We start from the raw sequence: 27,143 nt of genomic DNA on the forward strand, positions 1-27,143 counted from the left end.
GTTTATTGTCAGGATTCTTCAACTCACAAATACATCATCAGCTGAACCAGGATTTTATTAATTTTCTACACACAGAGATCCGGGAAAAACTAAATTTAAACATTATTTTTAACATTAATAACGTGACTTGTTTTTAAAGACGAATTCTAGTTATAAAGACAAGTTAACAGTTACTTGTGTGATAACTGCTACAAGAATGGAAATACTACTAGTCTTTATTGCAATGGTCACAGGTAAACCTATGATCTTTTTGTTTGTGTTTTTTTCCTTTATCTATATATAAGATATGCTTTAGTTTATTAGAATCACGCGTATGCTAATTGATTTATCTCTTTAAAAAAGTTTTGTTGTTTTCGAAATCTTTTGGAGTTTCCACAATAACATATTTCAACCGTGTTCTTACATTGAGTATCTAATTTTAAGGTAATACAAGTGAATGGTGGTTTACAATTGACTTTGACTTTGATAATGCATTTGTTTAAATTTTTTGAGATTAATAAACCCCAGAATAATTGGTTAAGCTAAGTAGTCAATAGCTAATGTTTAATTGGCTTATTCACTCTTTGTTTCCTTCTGCTTTTAATTTGTAGTAGTATTTGCTAACACTTGCTCTACGGACAAAGAGTGCGTACATGTTGACCCCTACACATGGTGCCCTAATTACCCACGACGGTGTTCAAAGTATGGCCATTGTATATGCTCAAAGAATGAGAGTAAGTGCTTAATTCCTATCCCTTTATGTATTTATTTTTAGGAGGAGGTTAGAGTTTTTAAGTCGACAATGGCAGTAGATGTATTAATTAATACTGAAAGTCTGTGGAGAGGATGAAAGGAAAATCAAGAGGCCAAACATAATAAAAAAAATAATTTTGAATTGTATTAAATTCTTCTCACTTTTAAATAGTTGATAATAATGTTGTGCAGTTGACTCAAATTTATAAATTTGAAACAGAAAAACAGAGTACTAATCTGATCCATAACCAAATCATGTCTAAAATTAATCGGACAAAAATAGATATTACAACACCGGCTGAGCTGGTGCCAGTAACGAAGTTTTACAACGCGCAAAACCTTCATCTTCAATGCGGAGTGACTATACCGGTGGTGTTCAAATAACGTTTTCATGCTATAATGTCATAATCGGTAATTCCGTGGTCATATTAGTACAAAGAATAATTGGAATAATTGATTAATTTACAGATTAAATAAAAAACAAACCCTCATTACTCATTGTTTTAGCATAAACAGAGTATTTTTCAATATAGGACTGATATCTGAAAAAAATGATTTGGGTTAGATACCTTATCAGATGCATTCCCACATACCCTGTTTCAGAAATATGTTACGTAGATATTTACGGCATTCAAGGAAATCAGAGAAGGTCGTATTTGCTCTTTAAATTTAAACACCATATGCACGAATGAATAACAATGAATATAGGGCAACAAAGTTTGTCTACCGTTTTGAATTTCGTTTTTAGTTTTTGAACACCTGTATTAGTATAAGTCTAAAGTCGAAAAGTTTCGGGGCAATTAATGTCAATTATGATTTGACGCCATCTTTCAGTGAATAAAATGTTGTTTTTTTTACGCGGGTATGTTAAGGAGTTTTCTTAAACATCTGGTTGACGTCTGATCCTGCGCACAAAATGTGACGTTTTAAGTTGGGAGAATTTTTTCCGGAAGTAGCCAAAATCTTTGTAAATAACACATACGAATATTTTAGTATTAAATGTAGTCCTTAGTTCTTTTAATCTATCAAATTAACGATTGAATAAACCCTCATCTTTATGAAGAAACACATCATAACAAAACTGACCGCATTTTTGTATCGATTTTAACGTCACAGAGGAGCTTGAAACGTCAGAGCTTCTGTAGTAAACAAATAAGACGTCATGTTTGCATTTACCGAGACATTACACTTCGATCATCGACGAATTCTGAAGTCATACATGTTACCAGTACAACAATTCTCAAATTTTAGGTAAGTGGTATCTTAAAATCTTTCTGCATGGGTAAGCCGGTTGTAATTATGTGCGGGATCGCCTGGCCGGGGTTCATTCATCACTGACCTACTAACATACATCGAGCAACTGTCATCAGTTTCAAACACGAAAAATCTTCATCTGCCGAAATGTGTATTGAAATGATAAATATATTAACCATATCGCAAATTTGTACGTTGATACTAGTAACTGTCTGTTTAAATTATCTTCTTTTAACAGTTTTAATCAATTTGTAAAGTACTTTTTTTAAACAAACACTATCTAATCAGGAATGCAAATTATTGTTTTCCTTTCAATAATATATTCAATGACTTGTCAAATTGTTGTATTATGTGTGAAGAATTTTTTAATTTATTTCTACCCGTGTGGCCGTATGTATGGCTTTTTAAATGACGTTTTAATTGCATGAAAGAAATGCCAATTTGAATTTTACTGTCTTTGTTTACAGAGATATTTCCCAACTCCAAGCTGTTTCAAAACCATGGACAGCAGGGTTAACTTTACTTATGGTTGATAGTTCTATAACTTTGGTAATGGAATATCGAGTATAGAATATTACCGAACTTCAACAGTTTTCGACTGAGGCTGACAAGAATCAATTGTGAATAAATATTCCCTGGAACTTAGATGCAGGATTCAATTTTGATTTCAAGAACTGTTTGCAAAGTTAACAGAAGAAAGTATTTACTTGCCCTAATTCATGTGTACATTGAAATTGGATGTATAAGTGAAATATAAGTAGTAATGTGTTCAATGAAAAGTGCATTTGAAAAAAGTTTCGTGCAAAATTGTGTTTTAACTGCATTCCAATGATTAGATGGAGGTGTTAATGGAATCATATCCTATAGGACAGGTACAGTGATCAATGTGATTAACATAACTTTCTATAATTGTGCTAACAGTTAATAGTATTGTGTATGTATACATAATTATTTTGAAAATAAAGTGTTAAAAAGAACATAATTCATATCAAAAATATGTTGCAGGGAATTTTGCAGTACATGTTCAAAATGTGTTCATTCATTAAAACAGATCATACCTTTTCTTTTTGCAATCGTAATCTTAACAAAAGTCGAAAACTCAGAAAATTTGAAGTAGCATGACCCTTCCTGTTAATCATACATGTATGTGTCAACTATGAACTATAAAACAGACCTTTAAGTATGTTCATAGCCATATCATGTAAGAGAAAAACATTGAATTATTGCATGAATATACATGTACATGTATCAACACTTATCCCTAGCATATTTAAACAAAAATACATGTAGTGATGTACAGACAAATATAAAGCTAAATAAAGCTAATTATGTACACCCTTAAAATAACTGTTGAATACATGTATTCCTTGAATGATGATACTTCATTTGCTACTATGGTGAAGTGTATTTGTGTATGTGTTGGGGGGGGGAGGGGGGAGGGGGGCTATGTCAAAATCACTATCATTGAACTTTCTGTATACACTTATGTAGATTTTGGAGATTGACAAGTCGTAACAAATTTCTAATGTAAGGAAATATTGCCACGAAATTATTGGATATGGATTATTGCCACCAAATCATACAAAAAAGGGGGGTTACCATGTTTTGTTCAGCAGAAAAAGGAGACATCTTTAACACAATTAGTAACTTTTCTGAAAGTTATATTTTAAATAACTACAATATTCAATGAAAAATGTTTTAATTTTTTTTTCAAAAAATACGAAACTTAAAGTGTAGTCTGCTATCGCAACTAAATCGGTTGTTCACACGTATCCGTCACATTTCAACTATCTGAGGTTGCCAGGGCGTCTGTTTCCATATCGCCGCTATGTGAGAAAGTATATGGTTTAGAAAATGCAAAAGTGCAGTGGCATGCGCTATGTCGATTTACCTGATTTAAAAGGGCATATTTCATTTTACCAGAAAACTGCTGTGGGAAGTTATCTATCGGTAGCGTTTTGTTTTAATATTCGTTAAAATACAAGGAAACGCCAAAATATCCCATCTCATGCAAGTTACGGGCCATTTTGTACCTTCCATGTAGATATTTTAGACTTCCTGCAGCACTTTGTCAAAAAATATGCATATTCATTGACCTACCATTAAAATTTGGATCTACAAATTTGTCATCTTCCCACTGCACTTTTGACATTTATGTGGTCCAATCAAGGCTTGATTAACCGATCACGTGACTCATTTTTACAGCACATTTTGACATTTTGTTGATCTTTTTGTGTTTGGGAAGTTTCATTTTATGCCCTTGTATACTTAAAATATGAACATCGACGAAATTTCACGTATTAAGATGAGTTTAAAAGTAGCTTGTTTTCGTTGATGAAAATATGACAATTTATGACATTTCTCCTTAACACACCCGCGTAATATTTAGACATAACTATCATTCAATAGCTTTGCACGAAATGATACTGATAATAAATAATTATTAATAGTGGTAAACAAAATGTTGAACCGAAATATAATGAAGCAAAGAAATGATCCATAGAAGCAGATTAACCAAAAAGATGAAAGATGTAGTGATAAACCATTAACTCATTTATGTATTGGACAAAGAAGTATGCATATGTCATTTATATTATCGAAATGTGTAAAACAAATGGTTTCCTTCGATTTGCATGTAAGATTTATCCGGCATTTCAATTCCTCACTGATCTCCATGGAATTACGTGTTGATCTTTTTTATCATATATAACAGTTATATTTGTAATTGTAGTAATATTATTGTTTCAGGTTGTAAGCAAACTGCTGACTGTCCTGATTGTCATGAAAGAAAAGACTGTGAAAATGGAAAATGTAAATGCAAGTTTTGGCTTTGACGCTCATGAAGGAAAACTAAAAAGAAAAATTACCAAACAAGTCAAACAATGTATATGGTCAATAAAATATTCATTGAAACATTCGTGAAAATATGCTTAAAATATTATATTCCTTCTGTATTGTATGTTTTTATTAATTTGTACAACAGCAAAAGCTGCTAGTTATAATAATTCAGAGACCAAAGATACTCACTATGACGCTTTTTTCCTTCTTCATTGATCACAATTGATTGAAGTTTTTTTTTTGCATACTTAATTTGAATTTTATAATATAGATAAGGTTTGATTTCCATCATCAACTGTATTTTGTTCTCCAGTAATACTCCCTTGTTTTATTCATTAGTCAGAAGTATGTTTTTCACCACATGCATTATTTTGTACAGTTCCTGGCATACTTAATCTGACTTCTTCAAGGGGTATCGTTGCCATTGAGAGGGTTATAAAGAAGTATTGTACTATTCCGAAAAAAGTTAACCGATTGAAAGAGTAATCAAGGGAACCAAGGTTATAGCGGTAATCAAAAGAATGTAATCCAGGGACAAAGACCAGACATGGAAAACAGACAACAAAGAACATAAAGTAACTAAAATCATACATACAAAGCAACAAAACCAAATGATCAACTCGGACCCCACTAAAAACAGGGAGCTTGGACCAAGTGCACCGGTACGGTAAGCGGCCTCTGCTTTTCTACAAACACACGCCGAGCAACATAACCCTGATCCAGAAGCATATTTGTTAGAGTTCTAGCGTGATACAAAAACTTTGCGTAGTTTCGGCAAGCTCTGGCATAACGTATGAGTTGTGATATAAACACTCCTTACGCAGGTGCTGAAGGTATGTTGCCACAGATGAAAGGAAAGTTGACAAATTTGAATGAAAAGTCATCACGTTTGTCGTAAAGTTTGGTCAATAGTTTTCCTTTACCATCGATTTCTAAGTGCAGGTCAAGATATGAGGCTGACTTCACAGTGTCTGTAGTATCCTTAATCTCAAGGTCTTTGGAGTAGATGCAATGTATCAAATCCCCGAAATTAGGATTGTTTAAAGATAATACATCATCTATGTAGCGGAAACTGAGATTGAAGGATCTAGCCAAACGATATTCTTTCTTTCTGATCAGATCAGCTATAAAGTCAGTCTCATAAGAGTGAAGGAATAGGTCAGCAAGTAAAGGAGCACAATTTGTTTTCATTGGAATGCCGACCGTTTGTTGAAAAACACTGGAGAAATATGTTGTCGATTAAAAATTCCAGTATTTTGTAAACATCTTCCTCTGTATATTTGGAAGATGATTTGGAATTATTTCTTACAAAGTATGAGGAATCTCTACCCAGAACTATATATTTGTATCTAGGTGTACCATCTTTTTTGGAAAAAACAACGATGTGTAATGTTTTTAATTCGGGATTTTAACTGAGTATGGGGAATAGAAGTATACAGTGTTGAGAAATCATATGTTTTAATGCTATTATATTCAGTTCATAGTCTTGAACTGATTGTCTCCAAAAGATCTTTCGAATTTTTCAGGATCCACATTGAATAAATACCACTACGGGAGTAACAAGTATTGTGGTAGTACTGTAGACCCTCTTTGACAGTTGCGAGTATAGAAGTTAAATGTTTTGAAAGAGGTTTGGTGGTACATTTTGCAGATCCAGCTATGAAACGTTATTTGTATGGATTCTTGTGGAGTTTAGGAATAGACGGTAAATCTCAATTATCGTCCTTGGTAGAGAGACCAAAAGAGGATAGCACAGATTTATGGTTTTCTACAATCTCTTCTTTGGAGAGTGTGGTACCAGTATAGGTCTTATCACTTCTATTATTTTCTACGTCTACATCTGATAATAAACATTGGATGTAAAACGTTTTGCAGACAAAACAATGTTGTTTTGTGCTTTGTCTGCTGGTACGACAACATACTTATCATGAATAGTAGACAATGTTTTTGCTACACCGGGGTTTTGAAAACCGATGTAGCCTTGGCACTCGTCGACCTACTTAAAACTTTCATTCGTTTCAAAATTAAAGACCTCACGGCCTTTAACCACTCTGACAGAGAATCTATGTCTTCTTGTTCTCGATTTATCCATTTTCTTGCATAGCCTTCGACGGCATCCATAAGAACTTTAAAGTAATAAATCCAATTTATGGAGCGTGGTTCACGGTACTTGGGACCATTAGAAAGGATATTACGCAGAGATTCGTTTTCGATGATGATTAAATCTCCCGTAATGAGGTGACCATATGGATCATATTTGAATGGAGAGTTTTTGCAAGAACAGTCAGGTGGTTTAGCCTTGAAGTCCTCAATCTCGAGGTTCTGCAATAGCCTTTTATAATTGAAAATTTTGGATGCAATGGGCGAAGTATAGGAATATGAAATAATTGGTATGGATTTGTCTTTGAAATAAAGGGGAATTTTGTTGGTAGCGTGTTTGTGATGGAGGATGTTAGCCAAATTAATTGTATCTATACCTTTGTTAACAACCGGTAAGTGAAGATATGATCGTTTGTCTTCATCTTGACTTTTCACACAAACTGGTTTAAAGAGTCTGTGGAAACCAATATCCAAAATGATGGCAACAAGTCTGTATAATGATGAGGTGGGGTCAGAAACAGGAGTGTCAAAACTTTTTTTGTAAAGGGAGTGTTGTAGAGCGAGAGGTATAGAATAAAATTCGGTCCTAATGTAAGTCCAAGAGGTTTTTTTGATGAAAGGAAGGAGACCATCTATGGAGACATCATGTATCTTAGGTGACGTATAATGGCGATGGCCATGACTCCTTTCCCGTCTTGGATTTTTGTCAAATTAATTCATCACATTTATGCTATTGTTATATTGGCTTGAAAGTTTTCGTTTACTTTTGATGTTGTCATTGCATCCGGGAGGTATTGCAGTACCTAGTCTGCGTATCCAATACTCCTCTCTTTCCCTACGATAGTTTTTACTTAGAAAGGGACTGTTCGTAGGATGGTAATTTTTGTTTCTAAAATACGAACTGTCATAGAGAGGATTGAATGATCTTGTTGATTAAAGTGTTGATAAAATGTCGGGAATTTGGTGGTGTTAATTCCCGAAAAATGATCGCACATTCTTTTGTTTAATCGTTCTTGCGTTTCTCCGACATATACTAAACCACATAAGTTGCATTCTTATCCATATAAAATACCACTTTGGTACATCAACGTCTCCGTGAGCTCAGTGTCAGACATCCAGATCATAGTAAGTTCTTCAATTGAATTGGTTAGCAACGGTTCACCTTTACGTCTGCCCGTCTTGAAAATCTTTAATAAAATCAAATTAGTTTTGTATCTTTATCGTCGAGAGAAATGTTTCTAGTATGATTTACAACTCAAAATAATAACCATTAAGCATTGTCAAACAAATTAATTACCCACCACACCTTTATTTAACATTAACCTCCTTAGTTACCGTAGAATGAAACCTATTTAAACCCTACCTTTTTCGGATTAAACTTCTGAAGATTTTCAGTTTACTCAGTTTAGCCAATGTTTACTACAGACAGGTTTCCTTATACAATTCTGTCTATATACCGCTCATTTCTGCCAGTTTTTTAGTCCGAGTTGCTCATTTGCTTTTGATAATTTGTATGTATTTTGTTAGTTACCTAATGTTCTTTGTTTTGTATGTCTATTTGCTGTGTTAAGTCTTTGTCCCTGATTACTTTCTTTTGATTTCCGCTAGAACCTTGGTTCCATTGATTACTCTTCCATTATAAGGTATTGTGAATCAAACAATTGTGTCCTTAATTGTTGACGAGAGGGAAACAAGGGTGTACAAATTTAACAAAACCCTTGAATTAGCATAATTATGAGTTTATAACAAACTGTGCTATTAAGTGTAAGTTTTTGTAAAATAGGAAAATCAGAAACAAACATGCATGTAAAAAATCCACAGATATTTGAAAAAAAATTATTATCTGATCTCTGCATAACTAGGTTCGCTCAGAATTTTCAATATAAATAGAAAAAAATGAGCATTTTGAAGAGTTTTCTGCCCTAGAAATGTTTACTTGCAGTGCATTTTAATGAAATCAACACTCAATTTAACAAAATAATATGGAAAATCCCCGTTAGATGTTACATGTATCTTTCTATGTACTTTTAGAATTTCTTTCTGAATCTAGACATACTTGGCAATGGCTTATCATAACGTTTTGTTTTGTACATATATATACGATTCTGTTGTTTCAAAGTTACAATTAAGGAGATACTTCACATGTAAGTATTATTAAGTATTTTGATAGAGTTTCTTTGCTCGTTTGTTTTATCAATAAATATTTATGATATTTATCCATAAGTTTGTTTTAGTTACAATCATAAATGAAAGAATTAAATTATACCTTACTTTTTAGATATACCGGAGATTTTCACTTTCACTTTTCTTTTGTGAATGTGAGGAATTTTTTAAACCGACCAAACCTTAAGTTACTCACTTCACGAAAGAATTATTCGTATTCAGTGACATTGTTACAGAGAGCACAATATTTGTTTTTATACACTAGAGATTTGTTAGAAGAACGACAAAATTCGTTTCAAAGTTATCCCCTTGATGCAAAGCCATATTATTGTGTTGTTGGTATAAGATGGTGGACAAGAATCAATTGAGAAAAACCCCAAAACATTAGCAGAATATGATGATCCCAGTTTATTACAGGTATATCTTTTTCGTTCCGTTGTTTCAATATATTCATTGACTTTCGATTGATTGTTGTCATAACAGCAGTCGTCAAAATAGATGCAGTCTTCGTCACAGTGGCAGTACCACATTGCTTTACTCTTCGCAACAGCACAAGAAGATAATGCTAGACATATATCATCACTAATGTTGACGCTTCAATCGCCAATTGCTACCATGTTTTTTGGTTATGTATGCCATTTGTGGAAAGTTCTGTCCTCTGTTTCAAAAGTGTGTTGATCTTGTTACCAGTAGTAAAGGACAAAACAATCATTACATTGAAAAATAAAAATAAATATGGTTACAGTTGAAAAGTTCTTACAATCTAGTTATTCTATTCATTCTATTCCATGTTTAGGCTTCTTCGTAATTATATCTATATGCCTCTGGAAGGTTATAGCAATTTTATGCATTTTAGCCGAGCCACATTTAAGAGAATCGAATCTGGTATTTTCCATATTTTTGCACGAATGAAATAATTTATAAGCTTTTTTGATTTAGAAATGCAGATTTATTGGTTTTATCTTCATTTTATTAATGGGCGTCGATATAACTTACCAGTAATTTTTGTGAAAGATGACACTGTCTTTTGCATTTAATTCTTAAAGTCGCAAATATCGATGCAAGTTCCAGGGCATATTTCGATCATAAAAGTCGTTTGCTTTCTTCAAGTACTAAAGGGGAGTAAAATTATGTAATATAAAACCTCGCTTTATTTCTTAATGCAACTGTTTAATGGAGATAGCACGAATTTACTTTACATTCAGAGATTGTATAGATGTGAAAATGTAATAATACAATAACTACACCAAATGGGAATGCAATTGATATTTTCTATGGAGAAAAAAGATGGGAACATCGGAAAAGGATGTATGGTTTAAATGGGAAATTGATACCATTTAAGGGTGGTAATAACGACACAATATTTCATTATGAATCTTAAACCTGGTACTCTTTAGAACAGTTATGACATAGCATAAGGACGTAGACCTAGCGAAAAGGAAATAACTCTTGAAGTCAGTGATATGTTTGTGTCATATTCAATTTCACCAAAGTCCATCAAGCTTTCCTATGAAAGCAGTCCAAGTTACGTTGATGCTTACATGAGATTGATGCAAATGCTAAATACAAACGTTCCAATGATTTGTATGAGTTTTGTTCCTTACCCTTGGTCTACATCCTTAATAAATTTATTCACGGATGAATCAAATACTAAATAATGTGACTTATGAACAATTGTTATAGGTTTTATTTGTTAAAAAAGTCTGGATAAAAATTAAATTTAACTATTTTTAAATACTATATTTTTATTTTTTTTTTTTTTTTTTTTTTTTTTTTTTTTTTTTTTTTTTTTTTTGATTTTTATTATTATATTATTATATTTTTAAATCAAGTTGGCGGTATCAAAACTGCTTCAATGGAAAACAAAATATCTTTGAAAGGGGTAATTATGAGCTTTTTAAGAATGAAGTTTTCGTGTATTTTATTTTATATTTATATGATTTTTGTACAAATGTATTTTTTTTTTTTTGTTAAGAGAAATTGAACACTTATTGCATTCATTTTCAAAATATGTATATGTAATAAAATATTTTACAGCCATCCTACTTTACTACAGAATTTTACAGTCAAATAAACACATTAAGAAGAACATTTTTCTTGAATCATTATTCAACGCTAGCATTGCACAGTTGGGTGACCAATTGTTATCTCCCCTAATTTTAATGTTTCCGATGTAACCTTTTTTGCTCTTACTATTTTCTATTTTGGTAAATAAAAAAACCTACTTTCATTTTTTTTAGGAATTTGACGTTTCTGTTTGTGCCACACACTGCCTAGATCTTCCGTATCATGAGGGGAATAATAATCAAGGAAACCAATGTTATAGCGGTGATCAAAAGAATGTAATCCAGGGACAAAAACCAGACATGGAAAATAGGCATACACAACAAAGAACATGAAGTAACTAAAATCATGCATACAAAGTAACAAAAGCAAATGAGCAACTCGGACTCGACTAAAAACTGGGAGCATGGACTTTCGTTTAAAAATCTTTTTTTGACCTTCAACCCAACTAGTTTAGCATAGTCAATTACGCCGAATCCATATATGGATTCCAAAGGCATTAATAAAATATAGTTCAAATTCTTTGATGTATTTGATTTTTTCCTTGACATTCAATTATGTTTTTTTTTCAATCGTATACTGTAAAAACGTGCAGTGTATTTAAACTAAATAATCAATAGGATACATTTTAATATCCATCCGCTAGATCTCTTTCGCGGTGGAAGTACTTATAAGGAGGTAATAAAACGGGTGTCTTCTAGCTATTCCAACATTTTGAAATTACATATTCTACCTATTCCAACATGCAGAGAACAATAGATGTTGTTATAGCCTAATGTTCAAATCATTTATTCCATGAAGATACCAGGAGGCATGATTCAGACAAAGTCTTCACAAATATAACAGAATAGAACAATACAATATCAGACAAAATCAGTTTTTATAGCACAGTTTCCCAATAAACATTAAAAAAATCAAAAGTAACTGTACTAAAGTAAGCAAAGGATACATTTACAAAACATATTAATTCCAACATTTTTACAAAAAAATCACCTTTTTACCTGTAATTAACATCACCAATTAAATAATGTTTTTACAAGCTAATCCGATTGTTTGTCCAATGTTTACACAATAATTCCACCTATTCCAACATGAAATTTTTGTTTTTTTAACTTAAATTTCAAAATGTTGGAATAGGTTGAATGAACCAATAAAACGGACGTCCTTTTGATCGACATCAGGTGGTTATAAGACTCAGAAATTACATGAATTCCGAGTAAAATATGTTTACTAATCTCTGTGACTACTGCTTTACTGACAGTTATCACAAAACATGGCAATTCAACCAACATTTTCATGGATGTGCATTTTATGCATGTATTATGATCTAAACAGAAATTGAAATCATGACAAGTTTCCACATTCATCATCCATATTGTAAGCTAAGCGTGTTCAATTGAATTTCGCACTTTTGTACATATAATTGTTTCGGAACAGCACCGAGCATTGACATTTTGTAAATTGAATTGCTATATATTTTTTCAACTATTATTTGGCATGAAATATGTGGCCTTAGACGGATAAAAAACAGAAGTACCAGACATGCATATCCTCTTCCGTTTTAAAACAATCAAGAGCTTAGTGGCCCTTAAACGTAAACCCAACCTTTATTGACGTATCCATCTGATATGATCTCCTAAGGTTTAGTACATTCTTTGCTTGTAATAGATATTTGTTATAACAATTAAAAAAATGAGATGAGGCGACTCTTTGTCTGGCTTTCTTTAGTGTCCGTTATGTTAAAGTACCATTAAACAGCACCAATTTAGCAAAGTCGTTTTATTTTTGATGGAACTACGACGCTGCTTGTTTAATGATGTTATGTAAACGTCTAATAAATACGGACACCGTATAAATATAACTGTTCTGTGTTTCAACATACACATGTATAGTATAACTATAATGCTAGTTCACTTGCATCATGACTTACAGGTAGCAATGTACATTTGTATAGACAACAAAGGCTTCCGATATTCTAAGTATAAAATTATTATAAATTTTGTCCCCATTAATTGGTTTCTTGACCCCACCCAAAGAAAAAAACAAAAACAAAAAAAAAAAACAAAAAATTACGAATCTCAAATAGGAATAATGAGTTTGTGAACGATAGCCACATTTAAAAGGTAACATGAAACTAAATACAAATATAATATGAATAAAACGTAAAAACAAATTGATAAATGTGAGCCCAAATTCTTGGCGTTACGGCCGTCGTCGGGGCAACAAATATTGAAGATAAAACTGTGGCTGTCATTCACAAATTCATTATTCGTATTGACGTTTAATTTGAGCCACTTTCGACATATATTATTTTTAATATCTCATATAGTTATAGTAACTGTCCTTGTACTTCAGTTACCATATATATCTTATCCAGTTTATCATTCTGATTGGTTGAATTCAATTGGTCGTACCGATCCTTCATTATTCCGGTGATTTATATGGTAACAATTGGTCCAAACCTAACGGAAACACGTATTTCTCCGTAAATACCCGGTGACGTATGCTGAGCATAAAAGTGAATATCTAAATTTGATTAAAATTTGTTATTTCCTTGGATATGGTAAGACGTTTTTAATGACTGAATGTGAAATAAAAATTGATTGCGTAATTAATTTCAAGCGACAAATTACGTTCGACATTGAAATCCAAGTTCCAAGTCGAATGAAGTGACGTCGCCCATTAAACAATGATGTCGCGCTATTTTCATATGCTTCATGTTAACTTGTCTATAGTAAATAAACGAGCCTGGTGATCCACAAATTTTATTTGCTAAAAAGTTACGTATACAATAAGGAATATAATAATGTGAAGAAATTCTATGAACCAACCAAATTTTGTACTCTGTAGAAACACATTATATGGTATATAATTATTAGATTTCCAGTGATTTCTATATATTTTGATGTTACTTATTCCCGGAAATGAAAGTCGTATTTCTCCGTTAAAATCCTGTTAACCTATGCTGAAAATTTCGAGTGTTGTGTAGAATTTCAAGCTACAGACATTTTTTGTTATAAATATATTTATTAACGCCGTACTGAAGATTGACTTTAATCGTTTCTCTCACGTGATTTATTTGAAGATTTGGATTAGAAATTTGCCGCGGTATAAATTGGATAAATATGTTTTTTTTTTGTGAAATGTTGATTATTATCAAATTTAACACTATGAAATTTTGCGATGACCGATTCTCTCCCATGGTCATGTTTATGCACTCCTCAACCTGAATTGTCACAAACAGCATAAAAAGCAAATATCAGAGTTTTATTATCAGTTACATGGACGCTGCTATATGACTAATCGATTGTTGTTTTTATGCGGTTTTCTCGAGGTTATATCACGACAAGAGCGCTGTTAGCACCGCTTAAATTTTGTCCTATGCTTTGAATTCATTGAATACTTTTCGAAATATATGTTTTCTGTTCATTGTTTTCGATGTACATAAATTATTGTCCAAAATGAAATTCATAATGATGCATATAATTGCTGAGATTGTTTGAATGGAAAAAAATTAATGTTTCATGCTAATATGAAAAAATAATATATTGTCTTTCAACACCATATTTATAACCATGAGCGTCAATATTTTTTTGCGTCTGCAAATGTCTGGCTATTCCATGCTTTTCTGTCGAACTCAAATTCTTAGCATCACACAAAAGAAAAATCATTTATGAATATTTTAATTTTGACAGTTAATCCCTTACAGTTTACTTTGTTTAGTGTAAATCTCTATAAGAGTCAGGCAGTGGGTGAAACATGGTATGAAAACTCCCATTTTTAAAGTTCAATTTGACTATTTTTACCATCAGAATCAAGAAAAAAAGACTATACATATTCCGTATAACTTTGGTTAATTGAGTTATAATTTCATTATAAAATGCATTGAAAATTACCATTTCAAAGGCAGATAACTCTTTCAAAAACCGCATTTTTCTAACGTTCTATTGAAAAATATTTTAGAAATCCAATGAGGCAGATTCCAATTAATGTTCTTTTCAAAAAGAGAAACTCATCCTCGAGTGAAATTATATTTGACTGTTCCCATTTGGCCGGATTCTTACAAAACCTGAAACTTGATAATCTTTAAATAAAAAAAAATGTTCATATTTTTTGTGAAAACTGAAACTTTATGATTCATGTTATGCTCAAATATTTTGCTTTTATTTTCAAGACCATGCAAATTTTGATTATTAACAATACTAAACCTTTCAAAAGCAAGGTGTAAATGTACAAGTATGGCATTTAAGATACAGGTTTATTTCTATTACAACCTGTTTAAAGTTATATCGTCAAAATATCAGTTACGTGATGAAATATCAACAACGTCGTTCCTCATTGGCAAAGCATACACTCGTGCCATTGAATTAACAACACAGACTAAACTACATCAGTATTTGAGGGCAGAATAAAAGCAAGCTTTGTATTAAAAAGGAAAAAAAGTATTTCATTGAAAACCATTCGTCGAAATATTGTTCGATATTATTAATTGAATTCCATTTTGTTTCCTGACTAATTGTTTTGCTTTGCATTTGTCTTTTTTCCATTAACTTCGCACTTGATTTGATTTTTCTTTAATAATACACATCTAGAATTGAAAAACAATAAATTTGTCACATTCCTATTCCTCGCTACCTTACTATTTTATTATTTTTTCTAGAGTTCCAAATTATTTGCATCAAGAAACTTTTTAATGAAATGTTATAGCCCGCATGTGAATCGTACATGGAGTACATTGCTATTAATGGGATCTCTCTTGTTGATAGAGTATGTCGAACAATGATGTCACTTCCGGTTAATTCATTGGAGTTCATGTTGCGAGTACTTTTTGTGTTTATGTGCGAGTGTGAATAATATTTTCCATATTTTCAGTTTTTATATGTACGTGTTTTATTTAAGATATAAGTTAAATCATAGACACATCTTTAATTGTCGTAATTCTAATATATTGGTACAACAGCCTGCGAAATGCACTTGAAAAAGACATTATTTCGTAGTTACGACATCTTATGTCAAAATTATGACTACAAATGACGGACAATAACTATATCGTAATTTATATAAAGGATTTTTACACCTCTATCATGATAATGCCTTAAATACAAGTTTACAAGACTTTGAAATTTGAAATGCTTCATAGTTTAAATAACCAAGATATTTCAAGCAAGAATTGTTCTACTTTCATGTCTAAATAGTAAACATGCATATATCAAAGCACTGTACACAACGAGTTCTAGATTATACATCATCCTTAAATCGAATGTAGACCCGCTTCATCAAATTTGGGATAGCACCTACATCTTGAACGATGACACACTCCTGTGAATCCATCGTAACACCCATTTTCACATTCTTGATTCTTAATACACCCTTTAACGAAAAACATACAATTTCAATGCGATGTATGTTGTGATGGATAAATAATTAGATGAATAGAAAGCGTGTAAACAACGTTTTCATGGTTGAACCTCATGAACGGTATATCACCATATATAATATTTAATGTTGCAGTTATTTAACCTAATATTGACTTTTGGTGTAATAGAAGGTTCAATACATTATTTTTCTATAAAAAAAAATAAAAACGTTTTTCCAAGAGTTCTTTTGGCGAATCTGCAGTGACAGTAGATTTAGAATTGAATGTCATGTTTTTCCTGCGATCTATATGTATACTTTCTCTCGGTATAAATCGACGTAATGTATTTATGTTTTCAATTCCAAAATCAACATTTTCGCGACTTTTGTTGGTACTTCAGGGTTCTACAAAAGGTCATATTCAGATCGCGTTTGAAACAAAAAATTCAGTTTCAAGAACGCCGAAAAGTAGTGCAATTTTTTTAATAGTTTTTTTTTTAATTAACTATGTAAGAGGTGAAATGTATATGAAATTAACGAACTTAATATATTGATTAGAATGAATGCAATTTATGTGGTTTAGTATATGTCGTAGAAACGCAAGAACGATTAAACAAAAGAATGTAGGGTCATCGTTCGGGAATTAACACCACCAAATTTATTAAATTAAACAGTTTATTAACACTTTAATCAACAACATCCTTCAATCCTCTCTATAAAAGTTCGTATTTTAGAAAAAAATACCATCCTACGAACAGTCCCGTTCTAAGTAAAAACTATCGTAGGAAAAGAGAGGAGTATTGGATACGCAGACTCGGTACTGCAATACCTTACGGATGCAATGACAACATCAAAAGTAAACGAAAACTTTCAAGCCAATATAACAATAGCATAAATGTGATGAATTTATTTGACAAAATCCAAGACGGGAAAGGAGTCATGGCCATCGCCACTATACGTCACCTAAGTTACATGATGTCCCATTTATGGTCTCCTTCCTTTCCTACAAAAACCTCTTGGACTTCATCACGTTAGAACAAAACGTTATTCTATACCTCTCACTTTACTACACTCTCTTTCAAAACAAGTCTTGACACTCCTGGTTCTGATTCCACCTCATCATTATACAGACTTGTTGCCATTATTTTGGATATTGGTTTCCACAGACTCTTTAAACCAGTTTGTGTGAAAAGTCAAGATGACTACCGTTTGTCAACAAAGGTATAGATGCAATTAATTTGGCTAACATCCTTCATCACAAAAACGTTACCAACAAAATTCCCTCATATTTCAATGACAAATCCATACCAATTATTTCATATTCCTATACTTCACAAATTGCATCCAAAATTTTCAATTATAAAAGGCTTCTGCAGAACCTCGAGATTGAGGACTTCAAGGCTAAACCACCTGACTGTTCTTGCAAAAACTCTCCATTCAAATATGGTCCATCTGGTCACCTCATTACGGGAGATTTAACCATCATCGAAAACGAATCTCTGCTTAATATCCTTTCTAAAGGTCCCAAGTACCGTGAACCACGCTCCATAAATTGGAATTATAACTTTAAAGTTCTTATGGATGCCGTCGAAGGCTATGCAAGAAAATGGATAAATCGAGAACAAGAAGACATAGATTCTCTGTCAGAGTGGTTAAAGGCCGTGAGGTCTTCAATTTTGAAACGAATGAAAGTTTTAAGTAGGTCGACGAGTGCCAAGGCTACATCGTTTTTCAAAACCCCGGTGTAGCAAAAACATTGTCCATTATACATGATAAGTATGTTGTCGTACCAGCAGACAAAGGCAAAACAACATTGTTTTTGTCTGCAAAAAGTTTTACATCCAATGTTTATTATCAGAGGTAGACGTAGAAAATAATAGCAATGATAAGACCTAGACTGCAATCTCCAAAGAAGAGATTGTGGAAAACAATAAATCTGTGCTATCCTCTTTTGGTCTGTCTACCAAGGACGATGATTGTGATTTACCGTCTAAATATCTGTAAATATCTTCCCGAATACACAGAGGAAGATGTTTACAAAATGCTGGAATTTTTAATCTACAACACATTTGTCCGTGTGCTGGATGTGTTTTTCAACAAACCGTCGGTTTTCCAATGGGAACAAATTGTGTTCCTTTACTGCTGACCTATTCCTTCACTCACTCTTATGAGGCTAACTTTATATCTGATCTGATCAGAAAGAAAGAATGTCGTTTAGCTAGATCCTTTAATCTCAGTGTCCGCTATATAGATGACGAATTATCTTTAAACAATCCTAATTTCGGGGATTTGATACATCGTATCTACTCCAAAGAACTTGAGATAAAGGATACTACAGACACTGTGAAGTCAGCCTCATATCTTGACCTACACTTAGAAATCGATGGTAAAGGAAAACTATTGACCAACCTTTACGACAAACGTGATGACTTTTCATTCAAAATTGTCAACTTTCCTTTCATCTGTGGCAACATCCCTTCAGCATCTGCGTATGGACTCATACTTTATGGTCGTCATCATGAACTTGGATCGTTATCATGTATCCATCTGCACCATGCAAACTGATTTTTTCAACGGGTAATGGTTTTCCTTTCCTTGTTTCTCCACCCAGGACTTGACTTTTTATGAGCAATTCGGCGGGTGTTTCTAGAAAAGCAGGGGACGCTTACCCTACTGGTGCACCTGGTCGATGCTCCAAGTTTTTAGTGAAGTCCGAGTTGCTCATTTGCTTTTATTACTTTGTATGTATGATTTTAGTTACTTCATGTTCTTTGTTGTGTATGTCTGTTTTCCATGCCTGGTCTTTGTCCCTGGATTACATTCTTTTGGTTTCCTTGATTACTCTTTTATATTTCTTACATTTTCAGTTGCGACATGCACTAAAATTATCAATGCAGAATTCAGTTATCCCTGATACCAGACTATATAACCTGATCACAGTGCAAGATTGGCACACAGTAAAATGGCTTACTGTTCATTCAAAGGTTCAACATGTTTTTGACATATCCATACACTTTTAATGTAAAAGTAAATGGATTGTAAATTACGAAAACATTTGATTTCAAAATGCATGAGACGTTTGGTGCGTGCTTCCAATCTGTCTATCTAGACGGTTGACTTTTTTGATGAGACAAAAACGAATGTAATGTTTCATATGCATTTGTTTATCCATATTAATAACTTTAAAAGTGATTAAATTGGAATCATTACATAAGGCGGAATCTATCAAAGTGTGATTTAGAATATCCTAATGTTCCTTTTTTATATTCTGTATATGTAATTATAAGGAATGTCATAACATTCAACTTCAAGTACCTTTGGATGCGAAGGGACAGTCACAGTTTCCTTCCCTACAGGTAAGTGAGTAGTTGCTTGGACATCGTGTCTTAATACAGTCACGGATATCTGTACATAATTCTCCAAAAACAACTGAAAATTAAATCGTGGAACATCAATATTAAACACGCGGGCACTGGTGGAACTGAAGGATCCGGATAATAGATACTCCTTTTGGGGAAAGTTTTTGTTTGTTTTCGGCAAAATTTGAGTTGAATTTGGCGAAAGTAAATCTTCTTAATACCCCTCCCCCCTTTCCCTCCTTAATGATTATTTTTACGTCTACTCAATAGCGTTTTAAATCGCTTCACTTCTAACATACTAGTACCTACATGTTTACACAAATAGTAGACATGTTTTCTTCATACCGTTTTTATAATAAGCTTTTGTTTGATACAGTACAATTAATCAGTATCTAAGCTTTCAAGTGATCACAAGTAATAGATATTTGAAGTCATTCAAGTCTTATTAGAAGAAAAAATTGGTACCCCCGAAAAAACAATAACTTAGGATAAAACAATATTATGTATAAAAACTAGGTTGAAAAGACAAGTTTGGAACTATTTTTTTAAATATCGATGTATTCGATATATCTTCTCATTCCAAGCGGTTATTTCTCAGATTTAACGTGACAATAATAACTGTTTCATAAAAATGGGATTTTTTTGGAAATTCAAATTCCCCCATTTGTTGACCTGTAATTGGCATTCTTGTCAAACACCAATGCAAAACAAGCTTTTAAATGTTCAAATACATTCATATGGAGTCTTAGTTTTGTAATGAGTGGAAGTAAAGCATTATTAAACCTATTTATGACCATTTAGGTAACAGAATGTTACCCCTTTACCCACTTAAACCTGCCCCAAAATGAACGAAAATGGTTGTTTAAAGCATACACAAATTGTACATAATTCCAATATACCCATTGTGCATTTATGATGAAGATACATTGAACATTTTTACAGGACAGGAATTAGAATCCCCGCATTCTGGTCGCAGTGATTATAAAATGATATAAAGGGGAGTTTTCATGAATACAAAATGAATGATTTACACACATATATGTCACATAGGTTAAATAATGCTACTATATCCCTTTAGAACGATGATTTGTCATGAAAAAGTATATTTTGTAAATTCAGACTATCAAAACAGAAATATTTCAGGGAATAACTATTGCATTTGGGTAAGATCTCTATGTTGTTGTTTAAAATGTCAGTGGAAAATTTGGTTACATGAAAGAATGATAGTTTCGGAAATCTCAAATTCCTAAAAAAAAAAACAATAAAAAATATGATTCAATTATTTTTAAGTTAAACACAAATCTTATGGTTATAAAAAAAACTATTATTAAAAGACCGGTACAACTGAAGGTTTTCTATCACCCAAAACAGACATACTTGTTGTGAATGACCGAATGAGGAAATAGTTTTCCTTGAAAACCCATAGTTCCTTTGTGTAAGGTTGGCATTTTTGAAGCGGTGTGGGGGTTTAGGGGTGTTAATCAGTCATCGTAGGTGAATTGTTTAATCCTTATATGTGTCCTAATACCTCTTATTAACTGTGATCAGAGCCAGACGAAAAAAAATTACTGGACAGACACTAAATTCCCACCGATACTTGGTTTTTGTGCAAGAATATCAGTTACATTAATTACTCAGAGTGAAGTTTATTAGAGACTTCAAAATCTTTTGAATGTTTGATGGATAGATTAAAATGTATACTAAAAAGAATTATATTAGATACAAACCAAGTCCCAGTTTCAAGGATTATAGGAAAAATGAATCACACTTCGTCCCATGATACTTTTAGTGGAGTGTCCTAGGTGTATACCGGTCGATTTGGGTGGTCCTTTAAATTATAATGTATGATATGGTCCAAGCTACAGCCAAAAATGTCAGCGCAAAAATATATGGAGCCCTATGATAAATAATTAAAGGGGTGTGGCCATGTATCAAAAATCATGTAAAAAATACGTAACTTGAAACAAAAAATAAAATCTACTGGTAAAATGAGTGATAAGCTGTAATTCTGAAATTTCCTCTTTTTAATTTGTTGTCGTCTTTGCTAGACAATATGTTAAACATAAAGAACTTCATAATAACTGCCAAAAAGACATCGTGTATAATAATATCAGCCTCCAATGGGAAATGTAAGCGTCTAAATTGATCAGATATGTTGGATACATCATTATCTTAATTATGAACGCCTCAGATTATAGTTTTACGCTGTCGTTTGCAATGAATGAGGATTTTGTTTGAAACGGAGACCATTTTTCCTAGGGGTAGAGGTAATATGTTTCACTATTTGTGACAACTCTTTAATAAAAATAAGTTTGACATGACTTAATGATGTAGAAAATTGAATTATCAACTGAATGATATCCATTATGAGACGTTTTTGTTTAGCAATAACTTCAACAGTCGAATTTATACAACTTTGTATTGGAAAATCGAAAATCGCCACAAGTCATCGAAAAAAAACCCCAAAAGTATCATTTATGATACTAATAACCAGGAAATACCATATAAGCCATTTTAACTGAAGCTTTGATACTCTTTAGGTTTTAACATTGAAAATTCTGTGAATTTACTCGATTTTTTCGGTGGGAAAGGAAAACATATTTCATTTTACTGCAAAATCCTCAGTGTTACCGCAACTTCACGGTACCACTGGACAGCTGAGATGTTTAGCTGTCTGATGATCTTTAAACATTTCAATTTACTTCGTCGTGTAGAAAAGAGAAGTCAGACGAAATCCCAAAATAATAGATTTTTTTATTTTATTTTTTGGCGACAAAATGATTCATAAATGGGAGGTAAAAGGGTACCTGAAAATCATATTTTAGTTGATGAGGTAAGGGGGAGGGGTGCACACAGGGTTGTCCCAAATCACGTATTAAAACTGAAATATTAACAGAAACTATACATTTAGAACGTTCTAAAAATACAACGGCGTTACTTTACATAATACGACTCAAGAGGTTGCTATTTGTTTCAAATCTTTAATTATGATTTTTATTCTGTTCATCGAAGATCATGAAAAAAAACAGAAGTAAATAGCTTACTAGTGATATAATTTATTATGAATATTGTAATAATTGAAATTATAACAAGCAACCTCGTTCTAATATGGTTCATTGAGTGAAATATTATCTATCTATTGTAAAATAACTTACCAACAGCTAACGTAATGAAGAAATATGCACTTTTCATTTTAAAACTTTCCTTCTAACAAAACTTTTGAAATGTAAACAGCGGCATTTAGAAACCACATTTTATACTAAGACTTTCATGTTGAACTTGGGCTTACGATAATGATACTTAGGTTGTATGATTGCACGAAGTTTCTATTAACATAGGTTTGACACTATTATTAGATAATGATAAAAATTTGGTTGTCCTGACACCATAAGTCTTAGCGACCACCTACATGTATATTCAGTAATAACATGTCGACAAATACTTTTGGGGGAACTGTACTCTTATACCCACAGAAAATACTAGAAGAGGAAAATAAGAAAGAGCAATTAAGGGAACCATGATTCTACCATAATCCATATTGAAATAATGCTATTATGGGAGTCACAAGTGACTTGATGGGACTGGTGACACTCTTAAATAGCTGTGAGTACAGAAGTTAAAAGACTTGAAAGAGGTTTGGTGGTATATTTTGCAGAGGATAGCACAGATATAGGTTTTCCACAATCTCCTATCTACTCTGTGGTAGCGTGTTGAAGCAGTATAGGTCTTATTACTGTTATTTTTTTTTACGGCTACCTTTGATAATAAACATTGTATGTAAAGTGTTTTGCAGACAAAAACAATGCTGTTTTGGTCTTTGTCTGCAGGTACGACAACAGATTTGTCATGAAATGTTGACAATGCTTTTACTACATCCGGGTCTGATGCAGTTTTGACACTCCTTGACTACTTTAAAATTTCATACCTTTATGAATTAAAGACCCCACATTCCTTCCTCTGACAGTGAATCAATGTCTTCTTGTTCTCGTTTTCTATGATGTTTAAATTATCCGTAATGAGGTGAGCAGAAGGACCATATTTAAATGAAGAGTTTTTGCAAGACCAGTCAGTTGGTTTAGCCATAAAGTCCTCAACTTTGAGGTCCTGTAATAGCCTTTTATAATTAAAAAAATTGGTTACAATAGGTAAAATATAGGTATATGAAATAATCGTTATTTGTTTGTCATTGAAGTACGGAGGAATTTTGTTCGTGGCGTTTTTATGATGGAGGAAGTAAATCAAGTTATTAGCATCGATACCTTGGTTAACAAACGTTTGTTGAAGAAATGATTGCTTTTTCATCCTGAACTTTGACATAAACTTGTTTGAAGTTTTTGTGAATATCCAAATGACTGTGATTAGTCTGTATGTTGATGTAAGTTCAGAAATAGGAGTGTCAAGACTTGTTTTGTAAAGGGAGTGTAGTAAAGTGAGATGTAAAGAATAGAGTTTAGTTTGAATGTGATGAAGTCCAAGAAGTTTTTATATGAAAGGACGAAGACCATCTACGGAGACATCTTGCGTCTTACGTGATGTATAATGGCAATGGCTATGGCTCCTTATCTGTCTTGGATTTTTGACAGAAAAGTCATCACATTTACGTTTTTGTAAAAAACTTGGAATATGAAATGATGAACTAACACATGGATTTTTACTTACTTTTGACATGAGTTTCACATGATTTCCATCTGAATTGCTAGGAAAAATTAATCATTATAGAAGCGGAATCATCTCCGCCAGCCAAGGGTGCCGGTCCTGTCCAGATCCCTTCACCCGTGGGTGATTGCAAATGTATTTTGGATCTTCGCAGTACGACATCTAGCGGATAATTAAGGCTTCGCCCACTATCATTACATCATCACTGACCAATCAGAAATGATGTTACTTAGGTAGTTTGGAGAAGTTAAAATGGCAGCGCCTCGCGTTTTTAAGGAAATATGCAATACATTTCAGAAAGCGTCCTTGTCTGACCATCAGGAGAAAACAAGGGAGGGGGACAGGGCCGGAATTTAACCATTGTCTAGCGAAGATAAAGCGGAATGTTTAGCGTTTAATCCACAATTTTATTCGAAAATGCCATAACTAAATCAGGACAATTCCAGTTGTTTCTAACTTTCCAGTTTTACCAGTATATATTGCGATTTGTGAAATGGACTTTCAATTGTTTTTAATATTCTTTTTGACTATTGCCTGGATTTGTTTTTATTTTGTCATTGTTTTCCTTTTGATCAAATAAAAGTTGTGGTAGAGTTTATGTGAGATCCTTTCGAATCAAAACTTCATCTGAATTCACATATTAAGTGAATTTTACGTACACACCACATATATTTCATGATAAGTTAACATGAATTATACGTATGCAATACCAAGCTCCAAAACAGCGTCTGACTTTCGAAACCCAATCTAGACGCTGCTGCAAGTCCTCTCAGAAATTTCAAGAATCTTGAAAAGTTGGGAAAAGATAATGATTTTACGCGACGTTATTCGATTGTCAAACGATGTTTGATTAGAAAGAGTAATCAAGGGAACAAGGTTATAGCGGTAATCAAAAGAATGTAATCCAGGGACAAAGACCAGACATAAAAAAACAGACCAAAAAGTAACTAAAATCATACATACAAAGTAACAAAAGCAAACGAGCAACTCGGACTCACTAAAGACTGGAAGCATGGACCAGGTGCACCAGTAGGGTAAGCGTCCTCTGCTTTTCTAGAAACACCCGCCGAATTGCCCATAAAAAGTCAAGTCCGGGGTAGACAAACGATGAAAGGAAAACTATGACCCGTTGAATAAATTAGTTTTTATGGTGCAGATGGATACACCATAACGATCCACGAGTTCATGATGACGACCATAAAACTTCTGTAGTGATGACTCAATCTTGTAGCAACATAACCCTGTTCCAGAAGCCTATTTGTTAGAGTTCTATCGCGATACAAAATGTCTGCGTAATTTCGGCAAGCTCTGGCATAACGTTTGAGTTGTGATATGAACTCTCCATACATAATGTCCAAGAATTTTGAAAGGCCTGTCTGCAGCGGTTAGTTCGAGTCGAAGCGAACGTCTCCCGCTGCGTGGAGCTTAAGGCAATGTTTACCTGTGCATATTTTTCACATTATTTCTAAATCAATATTCTTTATTCGATTTCAAGTTTTGAAGTGTTATGCACATTTACATTTAACGCTGTGGAAGAAAAAAACTGTGAAACTACAAAGTAACCTATCTTAGATTTGTATACCGAAAAGCGGATAATGTTTGCAAATGCCAAATTTCGCGATTTACACTAATAAAAGGTACATTCAATTTTTACAGTCTTTATTTCTAGCGTTCTAAGAAAACGTTTGAACACCTTGACTTAAATTGTACGAGCTTTAGTGTCTGTGTTTCCGAGTTCCCGCAAATACGGCGAAAATTTAAATTTTAAATTTTAATAATTCCGCGTGATGGTATCAATTTCTCTCAAAATTGGTTACTTTTTCAATTATCTTTACAACGAAACTAACTAAGTGGAAAACAAACTTAATTTTTGGCATTCAATGATATACTGGATATTAATTAAATCCAAACATTACAAAAGTGTTCATATGTTGATAAACCAGGGAAACAAAATTTGAAGATGCCATATTACAAATTCTGCAAAATTTAAGAATAAAAATGGCTGACACAAATCCAATTCTAGAAACATTACTATAAAAGTCCTTAAATAACCTTGTATGTGTCGTATTTCACCGCAATGTACTTCATTGCATCAGAATAGGTAACCCACGCAATTACGATAAACGCGACGTGTTTATCATTCAGATTACAACAGCACACATTAAACATAACAAGTCCAATTACAATTCATCAGTTGGAAAGTTGTGTACTGAATATACAAAAAAGCAATAATACACTTTTCATGTATAGTTTGTTTGTTTGTTTGTTTGTTTGTTGGGGTTTAACGTCCAAACAAACAAACAAACTATACATGATTAACTCCGGTAGTAATCTGTCTCAATTTATATAACCAATAGTCATTTGTTTGATTGTCACTTATCAAATTGGAAATCATATATAGAGTATAGATAACCTGTAGATTGTTTACAGGATAGTTAGATCTTTGGACTATATGTATGGACATGCAGAGAGCTACAAATAGATTACATGTTTTGGATGCTATGTATTCTATGGACTGTGCAATGATTGCCTGGCGACCACCAATCAACCACTGCCCTGCTCAAAATAAGCGCATGTTGTGAACCGGCTCTTATTCTTATTTTGTTAACATTAATGTATCAA

General features: G+C 32.8%; 2 long non-coding RNA genes across 5 annotated transcripts; one reads left to right on the forward strand and one right to left on the reverse strand.

The window, feature by feature from the left end:
• LOC148599655 (uncharacterized) lies at positions 1 to 5,142 on the forward strand. Of its 3 annotated transcripts, XR_015917799.1 has the most exons (4): positions 1 to 233; positions 591 to 1,983; positions 2,454 to 2,858; positions 4,735 to 5,142. It is a non-coding gene; the product is annotated as an uncharacterized LOC148599655 (long non-coding RNA). The 3 variants fall into 3 exon arrangements; XR_015917798.1 differs by lacking the exon at positions 2,454 to 2,858 and having other exon boundaries at positions 24 to 233; positions 594 to 713; positions 4,735 to 5,013; XR_015917797.1 differs by lacking the exon at positions 2,454 to 2,858 and having other exon boundaries at positions 33 to 233; positions 591 to 713; positions 4,735 to 5,013.
• On the reverse strand, positions 3,684 to 23,178 carry LOC148599656 (uncharacterized). 2 transcript variants are annotated; one of them, XR_015917796.1, is made up of 3 exons: positions 23,021 to 23,178; positions 19,822 to 19,935; positions 3,684 to 3,812 (listed from the first exon to the last, which is right to left on the reverse strand). It is a non-coding gene; the product is annotated as an uncharacterized LOC148599656 (long non-coding RNA). The 2 variants fall into 2 exon arrangements; XR_015917795.1 differs by lacking the exon at positions 3,684 to 3,812 and adding an exon at positions 16,058 to 16,521.
• Positions 23,179 to 27,143: the final 3,965 nt, after the last annotated feature.

This window comes from Perna viridis, chromosome 13 (genome assembly GCF_037379345.1).
Source record: "Perna viridis isolate PV_CMFRI_1.1 ecotype Kerala chromosome 13, ASM3737934v1, whole genome shotgun sequence".
Classification (NCBI taxonomy): Eukaryota; Metazoa; Mollusca; class Bivalvia; order Mytilida; family Mytilidae; genus Perna; species Perna viridis.